The sequence below is a fragment of the Mus musculus genome, chromosome 8 (genome assembly GCF_000001635.26).
Source record: "Mus musculus strain C57BL/6J chromosome 8, GRCm38.p6 C57BL/6J".
In the NCBI taxonomy this organism is placed as follows: Eukaryota; Metazoa; Chordata; class Mammalia; order Rodentia; family Muridae; genus Mus; species Mus musculus.
The window spans coordinates 82,791,552-82,813,923 of NC_000074.6; the positions used below are offsets into that span (position 1 = coordinate 82,791,552).

The 22,372-nt window shown below is 41.0% G+C and overlaps 1 long non-coding RNA gene across 2 annotated transcripts in view; it reads right to left on the bottom strand.

Annotated features, from left to right (window-relative positions):
• Window positions 1-4,562: 4,562 nt before the first annotated feature.
• The window catches only part of Gm31545, a 41,421-nt gene continuing 23,611 nt past the window's right edge, over window positions 4,563-22,372 (bottom strand). Inside the window, exons 1-2 of one of the 2 annotated variants that reach the window (XR_001778599.2) lie at window positions 5,746-5,974; window positions 4,563-4,881 (exon numbers count right to left, since the gene is read on the bottom strand). This is a non-coding gene — a long non-coding RNA (predicted gene, 31545). Of the gene's footprint in view, window positions 4,882-5,745; window positions 5,975-22,372 lie in introns of those variants that run through there. The other variant, XR_387821.3, reaches the window with a different exon arrangement.

Below are 22,372 nucleotides of genomic sequence, written 5' to 3' on the forward strand. Positions count from 1 at the left end.
CCAGCTGGGGACAGGGACTCTCCGGTCTGGAAGCACAGATTATTTTCAGGAAATAAGACTAAGTATTAGAACCAATTTCCAACATTTTCCTCATAGCTCAAGAAGTCCAGCCATGAAGAAGACAGTGGCTCTGACCTTTCCTGACAGCCATGCTTACATACATGGTCCTTGTTGGGAACTAAAAAGGAGGGCCCTAGGGAAGAGGGGGAGGGGGAAGACCCATACCCCACCAGAGTTTACCTATTCTCTGGTGTGTAAGGCATGGGAGAGCTGCCATACACTTTCCACTAGCCCACTCTTCAGGGGCAGCCCCACCTGGGATTCCTGGAGCTACCTTGCTAAAGCCCTGAGGTTATAGGAGAGAGGGATGAGGGAAGAGGTTCCCAACACCTGGGAGAGTATGCACAGCGGTTCTTGACTGGAGCACAGGAAAGCCTTCTAACAGGAGATTAGAAACGGCTCATTAGGAGAAAGCCTGTCCCATCCTCCAAGTGTAGTGGCCCTTGATGAGCAGAGACATTCTATGGTTTTAAAGCTTTACTATAGAAATGCAGGGGGAAAACGAGAAGGGAGAGAGAGACAGACAGACAGAGAGAGAGAGAGAGAGAAGGCTAGAGAGAAAGAGTAAGTGGGAGAGAGGAGAGGAGAGGAGAGGAGAGGAGAGGAGAGGAGAGGAGAGGAGAGGAGAGGAGAGGAGAGGAGAGGAGAGGAGAGGAGAGGAGAGGAGAGGAGAGGAGAGGAAAGAGGAGAAGACAGAGAGGAGAGAAGAGAGAAGACAAAAAGAGAGGAGAGAGGGTGAGAGTGAGGGGTAAGAAGTAAGAGAGACAAGTAAGAGAGTGAGGTGGGACTGAACAGCCCTTTTTATGGTCTTCACTGTTGCTAGGTAACTGGGGAGGAGTTTAGCCTGAAGGTCAGAAGCTTGGGCCATTGTCTATGTGACTACTGACCATGCTTCTCTTGTGGGGGCTGTGGGGGGCGGTGACTTAGGCAGGAGCCAGAGTTCCAGGAGCTTGAGGGAACACCTACCATGTCATGAAGGTGAGTTATTGTTACCTCCTTCCAGCCTAGCAAGGCTGGCTGTGACCATCTGCCACTTAGGCCAAGCCACCTGCTGTGCTGCTTCTCATCACGCTCCTTTGATGTTCCACTATCTGCTACCTGCCTGAGCCGAACAGGTTCTCTGAGATCTTCCGGAGTTAGCTCGAACTGTGATTTTCGAGGGTTCCTACTAAAAGGCTGATCTGACAACTTCAAAGGAACTTTGCATGACTCGGAATGGGCCTCCCCTCTTCTTTATAAAGCGTGTTTGCCGACATTAAAGTTGAGTCTTGATCAGAATACAGTCTTGACTCCATTTTGCTCTCTATCCACCTAGATTCCCTCTTTTCTTTCAGTTCCAAGATGCATCCCAGGCTCAAACCCAGACATGAGAGCCACAGGCCGGCCCCAACAAGTTATGACTTTGGGGTTCAGACCTCAGCTAAACTGGAGACCAACCTGTCTGTGCAGAGCCCAATGCCCCACAGGTCCTGACCAATCAATGTTTTAGAGGGAGAAAAGAGGCCATATTCACATTACAGAAATGACCGCAGTCAGCACGCCTTCCTGAATATCAACAAAGGGCTGTAGCTTCAGGCAGCTAATGAGAATCAAGTCACTGAGCAGACCTTGATGTCAGAAAAACTGCCTTATATAGTGACTCACTTGGTCACTTTGCAGCCCCAAATAAGAAGGGGGGGTTCTCTTATTAAGTGGGGATGCATATCCAGTAGGAAACATCAGTCTTAGCTAGGTCTTAATTTTTGATATACTAAGGATGGAAAATTTAAAAAAACAACACAAACGTGTTCTAAAACTATATAAGTTGAAATGGAAACCAGTGCTCTCTTCAAGTACAAAGCAATCTGATCCTGTATGAAATATAAGGTTGGTTAGTTGACGGATTGATGGAATGGAGTGAGGATTGGCCCTGAGGCCTTGTGCACACCAGGCAAGCACTCTAGCACTGAGTACTATAGCCAGCCTTGGGCCTTTCTCTTTTGGGACAGAATGAGCTCTGTAGCCGAAGCACACTTTGAACTTGTGATCATTCTCCCTCTGCTTCCCAAGTGGCTTGGGTAAAAACCTGTACTAACAGGTCTGGAGAAAGCCTTAAGTGAGGAGCTGGTGGAGGAAAGATGATCTACTCCCACTCCCTGAAAATGAAACAAAACAAGAACACTAAGACCGGACTGCAAGCCCTGTGCTCCACATGAGCTGCTAGGTAAAAAAGTCAGAATCAAAGCCAACATATGTGGGAAAAACCACTCCTCTTGCAAGCAGGACTGGAAGGTGCTCCAGAGGGTTGGGCACCCACATGTAATCAACCTGAAGGCAGCTCCTGCAGTATGTGTTCCTGGGGCTCTATGACTCCAGCAGAAAAAGAATACAAATACACAGGAGAGGAAAGAATTATTTACTTAGGCCCAAGATCTTCCACAGACTGAACTCAGCCAAGTGGGAGGTCACAATAAAAAAAAAATTCGAAGTCTACAGAGAAATCTAACACAAAAGAAATCTACAGAACTTATAACACATCAACCACTTGAAGAGAGTATACTTCAGTCTATTCCTGCCGGAAAAGATTTTATTCATAATGTGTTTATGATCCGAGACACCCCATACAACCTTTAAAATCACATCACTATCTCTAATAATTCTTCTGTAAATACTTTGGGCTTTTCTACATAGATGATTGATCATCTGTGATGAATGACTGGTTTCTTTGTACCCATCGATATCTGTATAATTTACTTCCTTTCCTTGTTGCTCTGGGTTGTACTTTCCCTTAGTAATCAGGAAAAGCCAGGCTAGATGTTCTTGTCTGGTCACTGGTCACTCCAAAGGGAATGCGTTTATTAAATGTCCATTAAAATGATGAAAAAGAGACAGAGAGAGGTTGACTGTCACTTTCTACTACCAAGAGATTGGATTTTTAACCCAATCAGTAACAAAACCATAAACTTTTAATAAATGTTTTAAAACATAAGTGAAAGCCAGGTGTGGCTGCACATGCCTTTAATTCTACTGGGTAGGGGGCAAAGGGCAGAGGGAGGCGGATCTCTGATGTTCAAGGCCATCCTGGTCTATAGAGAGAATTCCAGGACACAGAGAAACCCTGTCTCAAAAAGAAAAAAAGTTTGTGACTTAACAGGAAAAAAAAAAATGGGCAAAGGATATGAGGCAATTCACAGATTAAAAAAAAAAAAAAACTTTGTGAGGAACCACAAGGAGTTAAATTTAGCCTCATTCATAACCAAGCAGCTTTACAACTAGTGAAACATGTAGAGAAACTTCTGCACATAAATTACAGGAAATGAATGCAAGCATATACATAACACTTTAATAGAAAAACATTGCAGACCAGCTCCAACAATCACCTGGGCAATCATTAACAAACTGGTACTACTCACCTACTATAATGGCATGTGGTAATGAAAATTAGTGGAGTATGACAATATTCAAACTGTGGATGCATAAATAAAATATATGCAAATAGCATGCATACTATTTTTATCAAGAAAATATTAAATATTTAATGATAAATGTTGCTTATGTATTTCTCAATACTTCCTCATTGTATGACACTAGAAAAATAATTTAATATGGGCTCACAACCATTTATTTTTGCCCATATGCCAAGTATACAAAGTTTTAACTATGATATTTTTTTAGGGTCATCATTGTTGGAAGCAACTATAAAAACTGAAGTAGTATGCCTGCCTCACTGTATTTCACTTGCTGGAAAAATTAAAAATACAAATATACCGTCTTAGTTAGAGTTTTACCGCTGTGAGCAGACACCATGAGCAAGGCAACTCTTAGAGGACAATATTTAATTGGATCTGGCTTACATGTTCAGAGGTTCGGTCCATTATCATCAAGGTGGGAGCATGGCAGCATCCAGGCAGGCATGGTGTAGGTATAGCTAAGAGTTCTACATCTTCATATGAAGGTTGGAGAAGACTGGTCTTCAAAAAGCTAGGATGAGGGTATTAAAGCTCACACCCACAGTGACACACCTAATTCAACAAAGCCACACCTATTCCAACAAGGTCACACCTCCTAATAGTGCTACTCCCTGGGCCAAGCATATGCAAACCATCACATGTATTATTAAGGGTTCTTTGACCACTGCAATGGAAGGATACAAGCCTACCAAATACCTGGTCCCTCAACACCATTTCTGTAGACTTGAGAATCAAGGGAGTCTGATAATACCATGAGGAACACCCACCTCAGTGTGCCACAAATATAAAACTTCTCTGTCACTGACCTCTAATTCTGTGTCTTCTCTAAGCTTTCACAGAAATAGTAGCAGGCCTCTGTGGCATTGTGTCAGGAGGTCCAAATCCCAAACCCTTTGTAGATTTGGCCAGTCCTGAGGGAGAATAGAGAGACTTCCAACAACCTTGACCCAGTTTAGTAACTAAGTAGCTCTGTTGACGTGGACTATCTGAACTCTTCGTGGAGTGAGTGCCCATTATTTTCATATAAGATGAAAGAGTTGGACAGATAACCTCTAATAGTCATTGACTATTTATTACTTATAGACAGAGAACACTGTGCTGAGCATACACAAGGGGAGGCACATTCAGATACACTAGACACAGTGAAGATACAGACACCAAGCTTGTGATGTCATTTTGGAAGTATATGAATCTTGAGTGATCAAATGGCGCCTTTTCTTCATGCTTCCTTTATGCTTACATAACTGTTGGCAGATGCATATGGATAAAGTGGAAGCAAGGCACCTGGGGTCACTTCTTGTCCTTTGTGCTTCTCTTCCGTGTCGGTGGGCTTTGGGATAGATCCCATCAGGCAGAGGCCATCGTGAGTGATCTGGAACATAGAAGAGAGGTGAGCCATTATTATTCTTCCAGCAAGCAAACAGACCTAACAGACTTCAGAAATGAAATCTGACTAGCTTCTCAAAACGTGCTTCTGAGAACCACTAATACCTATGTGACAGGAGATGTCACCAGCAGCTTCTGGTTACCATGACTCCTTCAACGTTTGAATTTCATGAGATGGTTTTTGTAATCTTTGTTACCTGAATGTTATATTTTTATATGTGTGTTTAAAGCACCTAGTATCTTTCACTCAGTTCTTGCTTAAAATTGCTGTGATGGTTTTTCCTAGCCTAACTAAACTGTTCAGTTAAAAGAAGCAAAAGTCAGAAATGCCTAAAGCAGTTTTAATTTTCCTTAGAATGTCAAACTTTAATTGTAAAAAAAGAAAAAGAACAGCACGTTGTGACTCCCAGAATCTATATCCATTTACATTGGTGCTCCCACGAAAATTGCTATAAAGTTAGTACATAAAACAACACCTTTAGAAAAAAAAACAAAAAAACAGGACCATGAAGACAGTTCAAGCAGTAGAGTGCTTCCAGTATAATAATGAGGACAGAAGTTCAACTTCACAGAACTCATGTAAAGAAAAACCAGGCATAGCAGTACATTCATAATCCATTGCAAAAGAGGCAGACAGAAAGATCCCTAGGGCTTGCTGACCAGCCAGTCTAGTTGGATCTGCCCACTCCATGTTCAGTGAGATACCCCCACACAGACATGAACATGAATATGTGCATGTACACTCGGGAACAGATACACACACACACACACACACACACACACACACACACACACACACACACACACACACACACTGGTTTCTGTGAGTAAGCTTTCTGGATGGGCTTACTCTTTCTGCTTTAGATTTTATAACACAAAACGGGAGGTGTCAGCAGGATGAGATTCCTCCTCACTGCAACTGTGAAGAAGAATCCTTCAAGAACATTCAAGTTGTTCATGGGGTTCTGTTCCTTCGTGTTTGCAGCACGCACCCCTCATTCTGCACCATCTCAGCATCTGCTCTTTGCTGCCAAGAGCTGTCCACATTCCATCTTCTGCTTCTACTTTCCATTTGACCCCTGCAGCAACAGACCAGTGGGGCCAAGTGTCAGCCATTTCTCACCTCTGATTCTCCTTCTGCATCTGACTCTAGCCAGAGAGAGGGCTTTGTATTTAAGTGACTGAACACTCAGACTAATCCCACCCAGATAACCCGGGTCACCTCCTCATTACAATTCATTTTTAATTATATCTGCAAAGTCACTTTTAGTATTTAATGTGTTCATAGGTTCTCAAAACCAGAGAAATCACAGAGCAGTGCATGAGTGTGTTTACCAAGCAGACCATCTATGCAATTTGAATCTATTTGCATCTCATTTATTGATCATACTTTCTCATCTGGCATCCTCAGTTTAAGCCTCTATTATCTTCTCTTGTGTATCATAATCTATTAGTTTGTGGACACTTCTTGTTAAACCTTTTTAAAACAAGATTTTATTTTTAATTTTCTGTGTATGGGTGTGGGTGAAGGCTCTAAAGGAGGCAAGAAGAGAGTGGGAGCTCAGGGTGCTACAGTCACAGGGGGTTTGAGTGACGTGCTGTGGGAACAGGGGACTGAACACGGATCCTTTCAAGAGTGGGGACTCTTAACTGCTAAGCCTGGTCCCTGGGAACACTCCTTTAAGTAGAGGAGAGGGAAAGGCAGGAGAAATTACAATGCAAACAAAGAAACAACAAACAACAAGGCAGACCCAGGGCAAATGCAGAGAGCAAGCCCTGCAAGATTTGCATGTACAGGTTCAGGGCAAGTGAACATCTTTCAGAGGTAGCCCCGTAACTGTTTCACTTAAAAGTGAAGATGCTAAGCCGCCTTCTTCTCCATCAACCGGTCACAAATGTTAACCTGTTAACTATGCAGTCTCCCTTCCAACATACACATCGAAAACCCAGCAAAATTGGAAATGGAGTACATCTCAGAAAACTCCATTTGAGTAAAAGCCTCTTCTAAACTGGAAGGAGGGTTTAAGATTTTCCTTTTAGATCTAAAAAGGAAGCACTTACTCTGAAGGATGTGAAGACATGACCAATCACTTTGGATAGACAATTTTGTCGTTGTTGTTGATTAGCTCTATAACAGAATAAGATGTATTGCCTGAGAGAATAACATGGACTGCCCAAGGATTGTCACACTGGAAGTAATCTTTCTTTTCTTTCTTTAACTTTTTATTGATTCCGTGTGAATGTCACACTATGCAGCCCATTCCCACTCATCTTTCCATCCTATCATGGCCGCCATTTACCCTGGCAACCTCTGTCCAAAAAGAAAACAAAAAATAAAACCAAAAAACATCCCTCCATGGAAGCTGTGGTGTGTCAGGGTGTGTCACACAGCTTACCCTTTTGCACAAAGAGCGTTACTTGCAAATGTTCATTGCCAGGAGTCATTGGTCTGGCTCAAGGTCAAATATTTCTGATCATAATGTCTACCCTACTACACAAAACCAGAGACATATTTGTGCTTCTATGTGAAATAATTAGAAAATGATTAGACAATCGTTGAGTCTTTTGTTGTATGCCTGTAGATCTATCCCTTATCTCAGTAATACAAACTATTTTTCCTCTCTAATTTTGTTTTTTCCAGCCCAGTTTGCTTTCTTTTTATAACTTTTATAAGCTATGTCATACAACATAGAAAAAAAATGAAATTTAAAAAGATAAATAATAGGTTGAAAAAAATCCATTTTATCCCCTCAGATCCTTTGGTTTCCATTTATTCATAGAGGAACAGTGGGATATGCAAACATCTTACCGGCAACATATGTGAATAGCTTGTGTGCTTTTACCTGGGCTACAACAAAAACCACAGAAACTCAAAATAAAGTGATATGATTTCTTAATACTAGAAACTTATATTGTAAAATAAATGCAGTGGTTTTCACTTATCAGAGAAAACACACACGTCAGTCAGTCTCCTGTTGATATTCTAGCTGTGTATCAGGTGACCTTTAAAAGGCATGTCGATATTTATTTGATGTAAAATCATTTTATGTTTAGAATGTTTATCCCAAATGGGTTAACCATGTTCAGAAAAGACCTCAAGGCATGCATTTATAGGAATAGCTCTGACGACCTTGCCAAAATTGTACACTCTGAAATACCTATGGGTTTTGCGTATGTGAAAAGGTTCTTTAAAATAATGAATAGTCTTAGCTTGCAGCCATGCTGAAATGAGAATTTTCATATCTCTGACCCTAAAAGTATGTATTGATATCTAGGACCAACTTTGCAACCATAAATGTGCCAAAGTGCATAAAACAATCTTTGCCTTTGTGTTGAACTTTACCGTTTGCTGAAAATTTTACCTTAGTTACCATACTGAAGAAATTCAAGGGTCAAGTTCAGGCCTGCATTCCAGGAGCTGCTTCAAGCCCTACCAGTCACCTTGGTTGTTTTCTGATCTCCCTTCCCCTTTACAGAGGAAGCTGGTCAATTTAAATAGCTCACATAGAAAGGGAGAGGTGAACATGGTGTGTAATTAGTGCTATGTAAGCATATAATAATGATGATGATGATAATAATAATAATAATATACTAGAGATGAAAATGTAAAAACAAACTTTTGTCTTTTTATCAAAAAGCAACAAGAAGCCAATGAAGGCATCAGAACTGAGTAGATTTTCATAAGCTTTTTACAGAGACCTCTGAAATTCCTCTCATCCAATAGATTGCAAGAACTTACAATATCAACATCTTTCTTTCTTTACAAATCATCATTGTTTATTATTAACCAGGTAACCATTAATTAATAATTATTTAGTTATTAATTAATTTACATCTGGATCTTAGTTTGCCCTCCTCCATGTTCTCCCAGTCCGTCCCCCACCGTACCCCCATCCACTCCTCGATTTCTCTTCAGAAAAGGGGAAGCCTCCCATGGAAGTCAACCAGCCTTGGCATAGCAAGTTGCAATAGGACTAGGTGCATTTTCGTCTATTGAGGCTAGATCAAAGTAACCTAGTTAGGGGAAAGAGATCCAAAGGAAGGAAACAGAGTGAGAGACAGGCCCTGCTCCTGTTGTTAGGGATCCCACATTGAAGACCAAGCTATGTGACTGTTAAATATGTGCAGAGGGCCTAGGTCATTCCCATGTGTGCTCTCTGGCTGGTGGTTCAGTGGATCCAGGGTAGTTATTCTTAAGCACCGACTCTTCTTCTCTTGTGGTGGTTCCTTGATAAGCCCCAGTTTCTGTCCTATTCTCACAGGGCTTCCTGGGATATTCTGATTTGCTGTCGTTTCTGACTGATGGATCTGCCTGTATCTGGCCATATCTTCAAAACCACAGCCTTCTCATGTTGCCTCTCTATTTCGAAAGGACCTCACAGTCTGTACAGTGAAATCCTAATATCTTAACAAACCAGGCTGCCTGACTCACAGACCACTGCCTCTAGCTTCTGAATGGCTGCCATCTCCACCAGGCTACTCACCTAGTATTGCTGTTTTCTGTACACACATCAACTCCCCTGATCTATTGTTCTCATTGTTTCAAACTGCATTTTTTTTTCTGGTTTTTCGAGACAAGGTTTCTCTGTATAGCCTTGGCTGTCCTGGAACTCACTTTGTAGACCAGGCTGGCCTCGAACTCAGAAGGTCCAGAGCACAGCTGATTTTAGCCATCCATATTCAAGGGTGCCACCTCAAGAGTCAGCCAACCTCTGACACAAATATTTCAAAATAACATGTCCTTGTTGAACATAGAGAACACTTCTTTCATTGCTTCCCCTAAATGATACAAAATAATAAGTATTTACATGGCATTTAGATTGCAATAAGTATTGACAGTTATTTAGAGCTGGTAACATTTTGCATACAAAATAGAAATGTTTTTGTAGTCAGAAGCCATTATTTTTCATAAATAATGTAATTTAGTGCATTATTTATAGAACTTATATCAATCTGTGTCATGTTATATATCTAGATATATGCAAAAATCACAGTATGGTTGTCTACTTATGCCTCATAATTTCTTGTATATTTGAAATTATTTGGGAAGTATGAGAGAGTAGGTGTCTAAGTCATGTAAGTTGACTGTGATGATTTGTTCTGTTGCCTATTTCCTTCATCTTCTGTTTCCATGCTCAGCGGTCAGTAGACCAGCAGTTTGCCCTGCCACTTAATCTAGACAAATCAGAATTTCTGTCTTTTACAGCAAATGAGCCATGATTGGCACAACAGACATGACTGGAGTATTATTCCAACACACACAACTCTGGACCTTTTAGAAACTTGTTTTTCTCAACCTCTTTTAGAAGCATTGGTAAAGTAGAATGAAAACCGAGAAATCCCATAGAATAGAATAAATGGCTGGGACTTGTTTGCTCGGGACTGATGAAATGACTCCTAAGGCAAAGGCGCCTAATGGCTGAGCCTAACGACTGGAGTTAAATCTCCTGCCCTATATGGTGGAATGAAAGCTCTGACTGCTGAAAGTCATCTTCTGACCTCTACGCATGCGCCATGGTGTGCACACTTCCTCCTACACAAATCATACGCACAAAAATAAATGTAAACCAGTTCAAAAGGTCACTGTCTCACTGCTCATGTACTTTCTGGATGGAGTCCTTTGCAGTTCCACTTGTGTTGTCTTTGTACTTCATTTTCAAAAGTTTCAACAAAAGAGACTGGGATGAACTAAATGTTTGTGTCCTCTGGGAATCCATCTGTTGCTACCTAACTCCACTGGGACAGTATTAGGAGATGGGGTGTTTGGGAGGCTAAGAATTCTTAAAGGTGGGGGACCCATAAAAAGTATTAGTGCCTAGATAAAAGAGACACAGGGTTCTTGTCAGTCCTTTTCGTGTGGCGAGGAGTTGTCCATGTGCAGTTCACAGAAAGGTACCCATTAGAGTCTAGTCGTGTAGGGGCTCTGACCTCAGTCCTCCAAAGGTATGTGGATGAATGTCTGCTATTTATAAGGCACTCACTTCAAAGCAACTTTCTATAGACTTCCAGACTTATCATTGTGAATATTAAGATGTACATAGTATGTTCTCTTGCTTATTCATTGTAAATATAAAGAAAAAGCAAACAAATTGAGTCCCCATATTAATTAATTCAATAAATACTGAATTAAGCACTTCCTATATGTTGGGCACCAAGCTTGTTTAGATCATTTATAAAAATTTTGTCACTGTCTTTCCAAATACAAATTCAAAAAGATTAACTGAAACCTAATTTGGAGACAAAATACAAGAAATATTTTAGCTTATCTTATTCTTTAAAAATAGATTATCCCACAGTATAACAAAATATAAATACAAAATATGAAAAAAATAAAATCAGTTCACAAGGATATCTTTTATCTTCTCTTAGATGATGTACTGAAATAATAAGTTGATTGTGATAGTGCTGATTGTTAACTGACAGGATCCAGAATCACATGGGAGATAAATCTCAAGGTAAGTATGTGAGGAAGCTTCTAGATTGGGTAAATAAGGTATGAAGACTCACCTTAGATGTCAGTGGCGACACGAGCCCAAGGGTACCTTGCCAGCGGAGTCGCCCGACACCCGCAAGGGCCCACACAGGATTCCCCACGGGATCCTAAGACCTCTGGTGAGTGGAACACAGCGCCTGCCCCAATCCAATCGCGCGGAACCTGAGACTGCGGTAAATAGGGAAGCAGACTACCCCGGCCTGACCTGGGGTACAAGTCCCTTCCACTCCACTTGAACACCAGGGTACCTTGCCAGCGGAGTCGCCTGACACCCGCAAGGGCCCACACAGGATTCCACACGGGATCCTAAGACCTCTAGCGAGTGGAACACAACTTCTGCCAGGAGGCCGGTTCGAACACCAGATATCTGGGTACCTTCCCTGCAAGAAGAGAGCTTGCCTGCAGAGAATACTCTGCCCACTGAAACTAAGGAGAGAGCTACCCTCCCAGGTCTGCTTATAGAGGCTAACAGAGTCACCTGAAGAACAAGCTCTTAACAGAGACAACTATAACAGCTAGCTTCAGAGATTACCAGATGGCGAAAGGCAAATGTAAGAATCCTACTAACAGAAATCAAGACCACTCACCATCATCAGAACGCAGCACTCCCACCCCACCTTGTCCTGAGCACCCCAACACAACGGACAATCTAGACCCAGATTTAAAAACATTTCTCATGATGATGATAGAGGACATCAAGAAGGACTTTCATAAGTCACTTAAAGAATTACAGGAGAGCACTGCTAAAGAGTTACAGGCCCTTAAAGAAAAGCAGGAAAACACAACCAAACAGGTAGAAGTCCTTAAAGAAAAACAGGAAAACACATCCAAACAGGTGATGGAAATGAACAAAACCATACTAGAACTAAAAAGGGAAGTAGACACAATAAAGAAAACCCAAAGCGAGGCAACTCTGGAGATAGAAACCCTAGGAAAGAGATCTGGAACCATAGATGCCAGCATCAGCAACAGAATACAAGAAATGGAAGAGAGAATGTCAGGTGCAGAAGATTCCATAGAGAACATTGACACAACAGTCAAAGAAAATACAAAATGCAAAAAGATCCTAACTCAAAACATCCAGGAAATCCAGGACACAATGAGAAGACCAAACCTACCGATAATAGGAATTGATGAGAATAAAGATTTTCAACTTAAAGGGCCAGCTAATATCTTCAACAAAATAATAGAAGAAAACTTCCCAAACATGAAGAAAGAGATGCCCATGATCATACAAAAAGCCTACAGAACTCCAAATAGACTGACCAGAAAAGAAATTCCTCCTGACACATAATAATCAGAACAACAAATGCAGTAAATAAAGATAGAATATTAAAAGCAGTAAGGGAGAAAGGTCAAGTAACATATAAAGGAAGGCCTATCAGAATTACACCAGACTTTTCACCAGAGACTATGAAAGCCAGAAGAGACTGGACAGATGTTATACAGACACTAAGAGAACACAAATGCCAGCCCAGGCTACTATACCCGGCCAAACTCTAAATTACCATAGATGGAGAAACCAAAGTATTCCACGACAAAACCAAATTCACACAATATCTTTCCACGAATCCAGCCCTTCAAAGGATAATAACAGAAAAAAACCAATACAAGGACGAAAATCACGCCCTAGAACAAGCAAGAAAGTAATCGCTCAACAAACCAAAAAGAAGACAGCCACAAGAACAGAATGCCAACTCTAACAACAAAAATAAAAGGGAGCAACAATTACTTTTCCTTAATATCTCTTAATATCAATAGACTCAATTCCCCAATAAAAAGACATAGACTAACAGACTGGCTACACAAACAGGACCCAACATTCTGCTGCTTACAGGAAACCCATCTCAGGGAAAAAGACAGACACTACCTCAGAGTGAAAGGCTGGAAAACAATTTTCCAAGCAAATGGTCTGAAGAAACAGGCTGGAGTAGCCATTCTAATATCGGATAAAATCAACTTCCAACCCAAAGTTATCAAAAAAGACAAGGAGGGACACTTCATACTCAGCAAAGGTAAAATCCTCCAAGAGGAACTCTCAATTCAGAATATCTACGTTCCAAATGCAAGGGCAGCCACATTCATTAAAGACACTTTAGTAAAGCTCAAAGCACACATTGCACCTCACACAATAATAGTGGGAGACTTCAACACACCACTTTCATCAATGGACAGATAGTGGAAACAGAAACTAAACAGGGACACAGTGAAACTAACAGAAGTTATGAAACAAATGGACCTGACAGATATCTACAGAACATTTTATCCTAAAACAAAAGGATATACCTTCTTCTCAGCACCTCATGGTACCTTCTCCAAAATTGACCATATAATTCGTCACAAAACAGGCCTCAACAGATACAAAAATATTGAAATTGTCCCACGTATCCTATCAGACCACCATGGCCTTAGACTGATCTTCAATAACAACATAAATAATGGAAAGCCAACATTCACGTGGAAACTGAACAACACTCTTCTCAATGATACCTTGGTCAAGGAAGGAATAAAGAAAGAAATTAAAGACTTTTTAGAGTTTAAGGAAAATGAAGCCACAACATACCCAAACCTTTGGGACACAATGAAAGCATTTCTAAGAGGGAAACTCATAGCTCTGAGTGCCTCCAAGAAGAAACGGGAGAGAGCACATACTAGCAGCTTGACAACACATCTAAAAGCTCTAGAAAAAAAGGAAGCAAATTCACCCAAGAGGAGTAGACGGCAGGAAATAATCAAACTCAGGGGTGAAATCAACCAAGTGGAAACAAGGAGAACTATTCAAAGAATTAACCAAATGAGGAGTTGGTTCTTTGAGAAAATCAACAAGATAGATAAACCCTTAGCTAGACTCACTAGAGGGCACAGGGACAAAATCCTAATTAACAAAATCAGAAATGAAAAGGGAGACATAACAACAGATCCTGAAGAAATCCAAAACACTATCAGATCCTTCTACAAAAGGCTATACTCAACAAAACTGGAAAACCTGGACGAAATGGACAAATTTCTGGACAGATACCAGGTACCAAAGTTGAATCAGGATCAAGTTGACCATCTAAACAGTCCCATATCACCTAAAGAAATAGAAGCAGTTATTAATAATCTCCCAGCCAAAAAAAAGCCCAGGACCAGACGGGTTTAGTGCAGAGTTCTATCAGACCTTCAAAGAAGACCTAATTCCAGTTCTGCACAAACTATTTCATAAGATAGAAGTAGAAGGTACTCTACCCAACTCATTTTATGAAGCCACTATTACTCTGATACCTAAACCACAGAAAGATCCAACAAAGATAGAGAATTTCAGACCAATGTCTCTTATGAATGTCGATGCAAAAATCCTTAGTAAAATTCTTGCTAACCGAATCCAAGAACACATTAAAGCAATCATCCAACCTGACCAAGTAGGTTTATTCCACGGATGCAGGGATGGTTTAATATACGAAAATCCATCAATGTAATCCATTATGTAAACAAACTCAAAGACAAAAACCACATGATCATCTCGTTAGATGCAGAAAAAGCATTTGACAAGATCCAACACGCATTCATGATGAAAGTTTTGGAAAGATCAGGAATTCAAGGCCCATAACTAAACATGATAAAAGCAATGTACAGCAAACCGGTAGCCAACATCAAAGTAAATGGAGAGAAGCTGGAAGCAATCCCACTAAAATCAGGGACTAGACAAGGCTGTCCACTTTCTCCCTACCTTTTCAACATAGTACTTGAAGTATTAGCCAGAGCAATTCGACAACAAAAGGAGATCAAGGGGATACAAATTGGAAAAGAGGAAGTCAAAATATCACTTTTTGCAGATGATATGATAGTATATATAAGTGAACCTAAAAATTCCACCAGAGAACTCCTAAACCTGATAAACAGCTTAGGTGAAGTGGCTGGATATAAAATTAACTCAAACAAGTCAATGGCCTTTCTCTACACAAAGAATAAACAGGCTGAGAAAGAAATTAGGGAAACAACACCCTTCTCAATAGTCACAAATAATATAAAATACCTTGGCGTGACTCTAACTAAGGAAGTGAAAGATCTGTATGATAAAAACTTCAAGTCTCTGAAGAAAGAAATTAAAGAAGATCTCAGAAGATGGAAAGATCTCCCATGCTCATGGATTGGCAGGATCAACATTGTAAAAATGGCTATCTTGCCAAAAGCAATCTACAGATTCAATGCAATCCCCATCAAAATTCCAACTCAATTCTTCAACGAATTAGAAGGAGCAATTTGCAAATTCATCTGGAATAACAAAAAACCTAGGATAGCAAAAACTCTTCTCAAGGATAAAAGAACCTCTGGTGGAATCACCATGCCTGACCTAAAGCTTTACTACAGAGCAATTGTGATAAAAACTGCATGGTACTGGTATAGAGACAGACAAGTAGACCAATGGAATAGAATTGAAGACCCAGAAATGAACCCACACACCTATGGTCACTTGATCTTCGACAAGGGAGCTAAAACCATCTAGTGGAAGAAAGACAGCATTTTCAACAATTGGTGCTGGCACAACTGGTTGTTATCATGTAGAATAATGCGAATCAATCCATACTTATCTCCTTGTACTAAGGTCAAATCTAAGTGGATCAAGTAACTTCACATAAAACCAGAGACACTGAAACTTATAGAGGAGAAAGTGGGGAAAAGCCTTGAAGATATGGGCACAGGGGAAAATTTCCTGAACAGAACAGCAATGGCTTGTGCTGTAAGATTGGGAATTGACAAATGGGACCTAATGAAACTCCAAAGTTTCTGCAAGGCAAAAGACACCGTCAATAAGACAAAAAGACCACCAACAGATTGGGAAAGGATCTTTACCTATCCTAAATCAGATAGGGGACTAATATCCAATATATATAAAGAACTCAAGAAGGTGGACTTTAGAAAATCAAATAACCCCATTAAAAAATGGGGCTCAGAACTGAACAAAGAATTCTCACCTGAGGAATACCGAATGGCAGAGAAGCACTGGAAAAAATGTTCAACATCCTTAATCATCAGGGAAATGCAAATCAAAACAACCCTGAGATTCCACCTCACACCAGTCAGAATGGCTAAGATCAAAAATTCAGGTGACAGCAGATGCTGGCAAGGATGTGGAGAAAGAGGAACACTCCTCCATTGTTGGTGGGATTGCAGGCTTATACAACCACTCTGGAAATCAGTCTGGCGGTTCCTCATAAAATTGGACATAGTACTACCGGAGGATCCAGCAATACCTCTCCTGGGCATATATCCAGAAGATGCCCCAACTGGTAAGAAGGACACATGCTCCACTATGTTCATAGCAGCCTTATTTATAATAGCCAGAAGCTGGAAAGAACCCAGATGCCCCTCAACAGAGGAATGGATACAGAAAATGTGGTACATCTACACAATGGAGTACTACTCAACTATTAAAAAGAATGAATTTATGAAATTCCTAGCCAAATGGATGGACCTGGAGGGCATCATCCTGAGTGAGGTAACACATTTACAAAGGAACGTACACAATATGTACTCACTGATAAGTGGATATTAGCCCAAAACCTAGGATACCCAAGATATAAGATACAATTTCCTAAACTCATGAAACTCAAGAAAAATGAAGACTGAAGTGTGGACACTATCCCCCTCCTTAGAAGTGGGAACAAAACACCCATGGAAGGAGTTACAGAGACAAAGTTTGGAGCTGAGATGAAAGGATGGACCATGTAGAGACTGCCATATCCAGGGATCCACCCCATAATCAGCATCCAAACGCTGACACCATCGCATACACTAGCAAGATTTTATTGAAAGGACCCAGATGTAGCTGTCTCTTGTGAGACTTTGCTGGGGCCTAGCAAACACAGAAGTGGATGCTCACAGTCAGCTAATGGATGGATCACAGGGCTCCCAATGAAGGAGCTAGAGAAAGTACCCAAGGAGCTAAAGGGATCTGCAACCCTATAGGTGGAACAACATTATGAACTAACCAGTACCCTGGAGCTCTTGACTCTAGCTGCATATGTATCAAAAGATGGCCTAGTCGGCCATCACTGGAAAGAGAGGCCCATTGAACACGCAAACTTTATATGCCCCAGTACAGGGGAACGCCAGGGCCAAAAAGGGGGAGTGGGTGGGTAGGGGAGTGGGGGTGGGTGGTTATGGGGTACTTTTGGTATAGCATTGGAAATGTAAATGAGCTAAATACCTAATAAAAAATGGGAAAAAAAAGATGTCAGTGGCACCATTCTATAGGCTGGGGGCCTGAATCACACACAAAGTTAAATAAAAAGAACAATGTGAGATGAGCACCAGAAGTCATCTATGTCTGCCTCCTGGTCATCACGTTGTATGAGCAGCTGACTAAAGCTCCTGTAGCTGTGACATCTCCACCATGTTGAGATGTTTCCGGAAACAGTGAGCTAAAAGCAAGCCCTTACTTCCTTCCTTAAGCTGTTTGGTCTTGTGTTTTATCACAGCAATGAGAAAGTAACAAATACATGGTCAACTGTGGAAAGCGGGGACAGCTAATAGAAACACTAAATAGCAAGGTATTATGCATCAATATAAAACTAAACCTATTATTATATAAAATTAAACTTATTATTGGATGATTCCAATTAATAATGTTATATGCTCAAATTAAATTTCTCACCCAAACTAAACAGAGATATTCAAAATTTTACTGCAGTTATGAACTAATATGTTGAGATAGATAATCTTTTCAAGAAGAAAAGAAACATCCCAGGATGCCATTAAAACACCAAGGAAAAGCTATATAGCCCAGGTTAAAAACTGCTACAAAGGATGAGAGAAAAATTGCAAAAAGCACTTTGTCTTTGGGACAAAAGTCAAATTCAATTTTTTACATCAGCCACTGATCAAAAACACTGAGATAATACTGGCATTTTGCTAGACGGGTATTAAAAGAGCAAGCCCGTACTGGGAAAGGTGGGTCAAAACACTCGGTCTAGGCTAACCAATCCCTGGCACTCATCCTTCAAAGCAGATTCAGAGAGAATCAGCACAGTGATCAGTTTCTGAGACTGAAACAAATAAGAAGATGAGCCACCCCTTGGAAGGGTCAGCGTTCATCTCTGAAGGACATGGCAGCACCCATAGCTGAGAATCTAGGCCAACTGTAACTATCACCCAACAGTCAGGACAGTCACTATAGGTGATGGGTTTAAGGAGGTATAACAACAGCAGCAGCAACAACAACAACAAACACCACCATAACAACAACACAATGCTTCTCTTTACAGCCTCCATAGACTTCTGGTGTGTTCCTGGATTTGTGCAGCTTGCCCACGCCCAAGCAGTGCCTTCTGTTGTCTTAAGAGAGGTTTGCTCTGTAGCCCAGGCTGGCCTTCAACTTTCTGACTTATGATCCTCCTGCCATGGCTCCTAAGTGTGGGGATTTGTATAAATGAAATCAGATTTGGTGATTTGTGATAGTCAAGGGAACTATTCTGGTGGATTTTCTTTCTGTGGTATGAGGATTGTGTTTAGGATCTGGTACATATGAGGCAAGCTGTATACCACTGAGCTATAACATAGATCCTTTTAACTTTGTATGTCTACTGAAAGTCTTCCTTTCTGGCTAAGGTATTCATTGGGAAGACATAAAACAGCACTCAGGAGCAAAGATAAACCTGAAGATCTGACCATGCAAATGGCAAAACCCATAACAACTGTGAGGATACAGGTTGTAAGAACAGTGCTCAAGAGTCAAAGGTCCTGAGATATTGGTCTAATTTGGGTCTTTTGCCTTTTCCATTTGCTAAAGGATGACATAGAAATTTGATTCAAATTTCCACCGTATCTCCTCAAACCAAGAATGAACATATTCTACTCCTGAGATGGAGGGCTTGTCACAGAGGACCCAAGTTCCTCAAAGTGGAATTTCCTCAAAGTTCCTCCAACACAGTGGTTGGAGCCATATTTTTGTATTATGTTAGCATCAAATAGCTGTCAGATTAAGCCCCCCCCCTCACAGGTCAGCTGGAAACCTAGCTTGTTATGTCTTGGAGGTTTCTCCAAACAACCATTCTGCTGCACTCCCACAGCCTTGTGCCTTGATGCTCTGTGTACTGGGGCCCAACACTTTGAACTGTGACCACCTTGATGACTTGGATATTTGTGCACTACAATTGCATTGCTTCCTCAGTGTCTCTTTGCCCATGTGTCCCAGTCCTACTGGCTCATTACCATATCCAACTTTAGCTTTGTGTAGAAACATCAATAAAGTGCTTGGGAGACCAATGCCCCATATGCTGTGCAGCCCACAGCTTTATCAGTGTGTGATGTTCGAGACTCTTACTGGAAAACAGAGCAGAACCCTGTTGTAATGTAATAGAAACCTTTCTGTAAGGATCTTGAATCTTTCTCTTCTTGTATTCTTATAAATTACCCCAGACCTATTAGAATCATTCAGTCTTTCTACCCCTCTATTTGTTTAGTCTTTACAACTCTTCTAATTGTCTTATGGGTTTAGATTGTTAGCAAAAAGGGGTCAAGATGTTTGACAGAGCAGTAATGATTGCCATACTAACCACATGCCCAGCCTCTCCGTTTCCACCCGTCACTGAGTCAGACATCCAAAATCAAAGTTCAGTTTGGGTTGCTGCAGAGGAGAAAGATGAAGAGGAAGCTAACCAGGAGCATGGAAAAAGAAAATATGATCCAGGGCAAAAGCCGAATAAATTGATATGAAAAGATGAGATAGCCCCAAGAGATCAAGGAATAGCATTAAAGGTGGTTGGAGTGGCCTGGAACTATTCCAGGGATGGAGATTGGAGATCTTCATGGGCCTTTTATAGGATTGCTTCTAGGGCTAAAAGGGCAGGCTGGGTTCATTTAGAGAGCAGACTCTGCATCAGGACCCGAGGGAACAATTGGGTGTTCTTCCTGGCAACCTGGAACTTTTGATTTTGGCTTTAATGTTTGCAGGCATTCTCAACCTTGACCCTTATCTGTCTTTCTTTCTTTTCTTCCCTCTCCCTCTACCCTTCCCCCTCCCCCTCCCCTCCCCTCTCCCTCCCCCTTCTACCTCCCCCCTCTCTCTTGTCTCTCTGCCTCTCTTCTCTCTCTCTCCTGCCTCTGTCTCCATCTCTCTTTCCTTCTCTCTCTTTGTATCTGACTCTTTGTTTCCACCCCCCCCCTCTCTCTCTCTCTCTCTCTGTGTGTGTGTGTGTGTGTGTGTGTGTGTGTGTGTGTGTGTGTGTAAAAAGAACATTCCTAGTAGTTACAGGTTGGAAAAAGATGTATATTTGTTTTCAACATCTATGCTTACTTCACATAAGGAGCAGCTAAGAGCATTATATACTTGCCATGTGCCCATTGCTATTCTGAATGTCTTACATGTCTTAATTAGCAAGCCTCCTATCTACCTGGTGTCCATTGCTACTGTCTTCACACTACAAAACAAGGGACTAAGGCACAGGATGAAGGAAGAGAAGAAGTGGGATTTGAACCCAGGCAGTTCACTCCAAAGTCCATGCTAAAGTAATGCTCCATATGGACTGTGTTTACTAGAACAGTGAGCATATATGCCTGTCCTTTGGTTCATTCTACTCATACGGAAAGGTTCTGATTGTGAGGCTCTGTGCCCTGTGAGTTGTCACTATAAGAAGAAACAAAAAAGAACAACATCCTTTCTTTGTCCTGAAAGAGCTGGCAATTGTACTGGTGGAATGTGCAATGTGGTAGCATTCATTTTTGTTTATCTAATCAGACAGACATTTAAAAGGTCTGTGGTTCTCCATCTAGGATTCTACTAAATTGTAACATCATTATGGAGAACATTCAGCATTCATAAGAAAGGACTCTATGTGTTCCAACATAAAATGTGTTCCAACATAAAATATGAAATGATATCCACATAATATTTGTTATTGTGATATTCATTTATCTGTGAAAATACTGTGCTTTTCATCAAAATGCAATGTCTAGATGACAAAAATATCATGTATAATGCTATGTATATACATATAAATGTATAATCTATATGACATAGAGTTTCTAATCCTTATATGTGTGTTTGTGTTTATGCAAATGCACACATGTGTGCAAAAACCAAATGTAGACTTCATGTGTATTCCCTAGCTGCTTTTTCACCTGATTCTTTGAGACAGTCTCTTGGTGAGGTTGTAGCACACTGATTTACCTATGATGACTGGCTACGGAACACTAGGGATCTGCTCATACCTACACTCATACTCATACTCATGCCCACACTCAGTCCTGGGGGTGTGATGAACTTTTACGTGGTGCCAAGAATCCCAACTCAGGTCCTCATGTTTGCACAGCAGACACTTTCCCAGCTGAGCCACCGTCCCAGCCCTCATCTCTACCTATCACTTTTCATTATCTGTAATATACTTGTAAACATGACTCATCTGCAGTTCTCTCGGGTGTCTTTCAACACTTTAAATGCATGTAACTATGTCTCAAATCCCATTCATAGTGCCTTATGAAATGCATGAAAATCCACCCTACAAAGACACCAGAGCCACCACAAGCATCTTTCAGGATTTTCCATCCGTGATTCCTGTTAGCTTTTTATAGGCATTTACCACACCGGAAATGTGTAGCTTCAAATGTATGACATGTGTGTTTCAGATTGCATGTCCAATTGTGACATTTTGTAAAACCCTGTAGTTATGGGAATTGGAATGGCACTACATTGTTGTTCTTTTACTTTTAATGGTTTTTGTTTGTTTTATGCAGATGGGAGTTTTTGTCATTATGTGTGTCTTTATATCACATGCCCAAGGAAGTCAGAAAAGGGAATTGAATTCCCTAGAACTGGAATTACAGATGGTTGTGAGCCACCATGTGGGTGCTGGGAATCAAGCCTGTATCCTATGAAAGAGCAACCAGTGTGCTAACCACTAAGCAATCTCTCCACTCCCCTCTTCTTCCTGAGAGGGTATTCTATTTTACTAAGAATCTTATAGCTAATTCACTAAGTGCAGATGGGACCAGAGAGTGGGAGAAA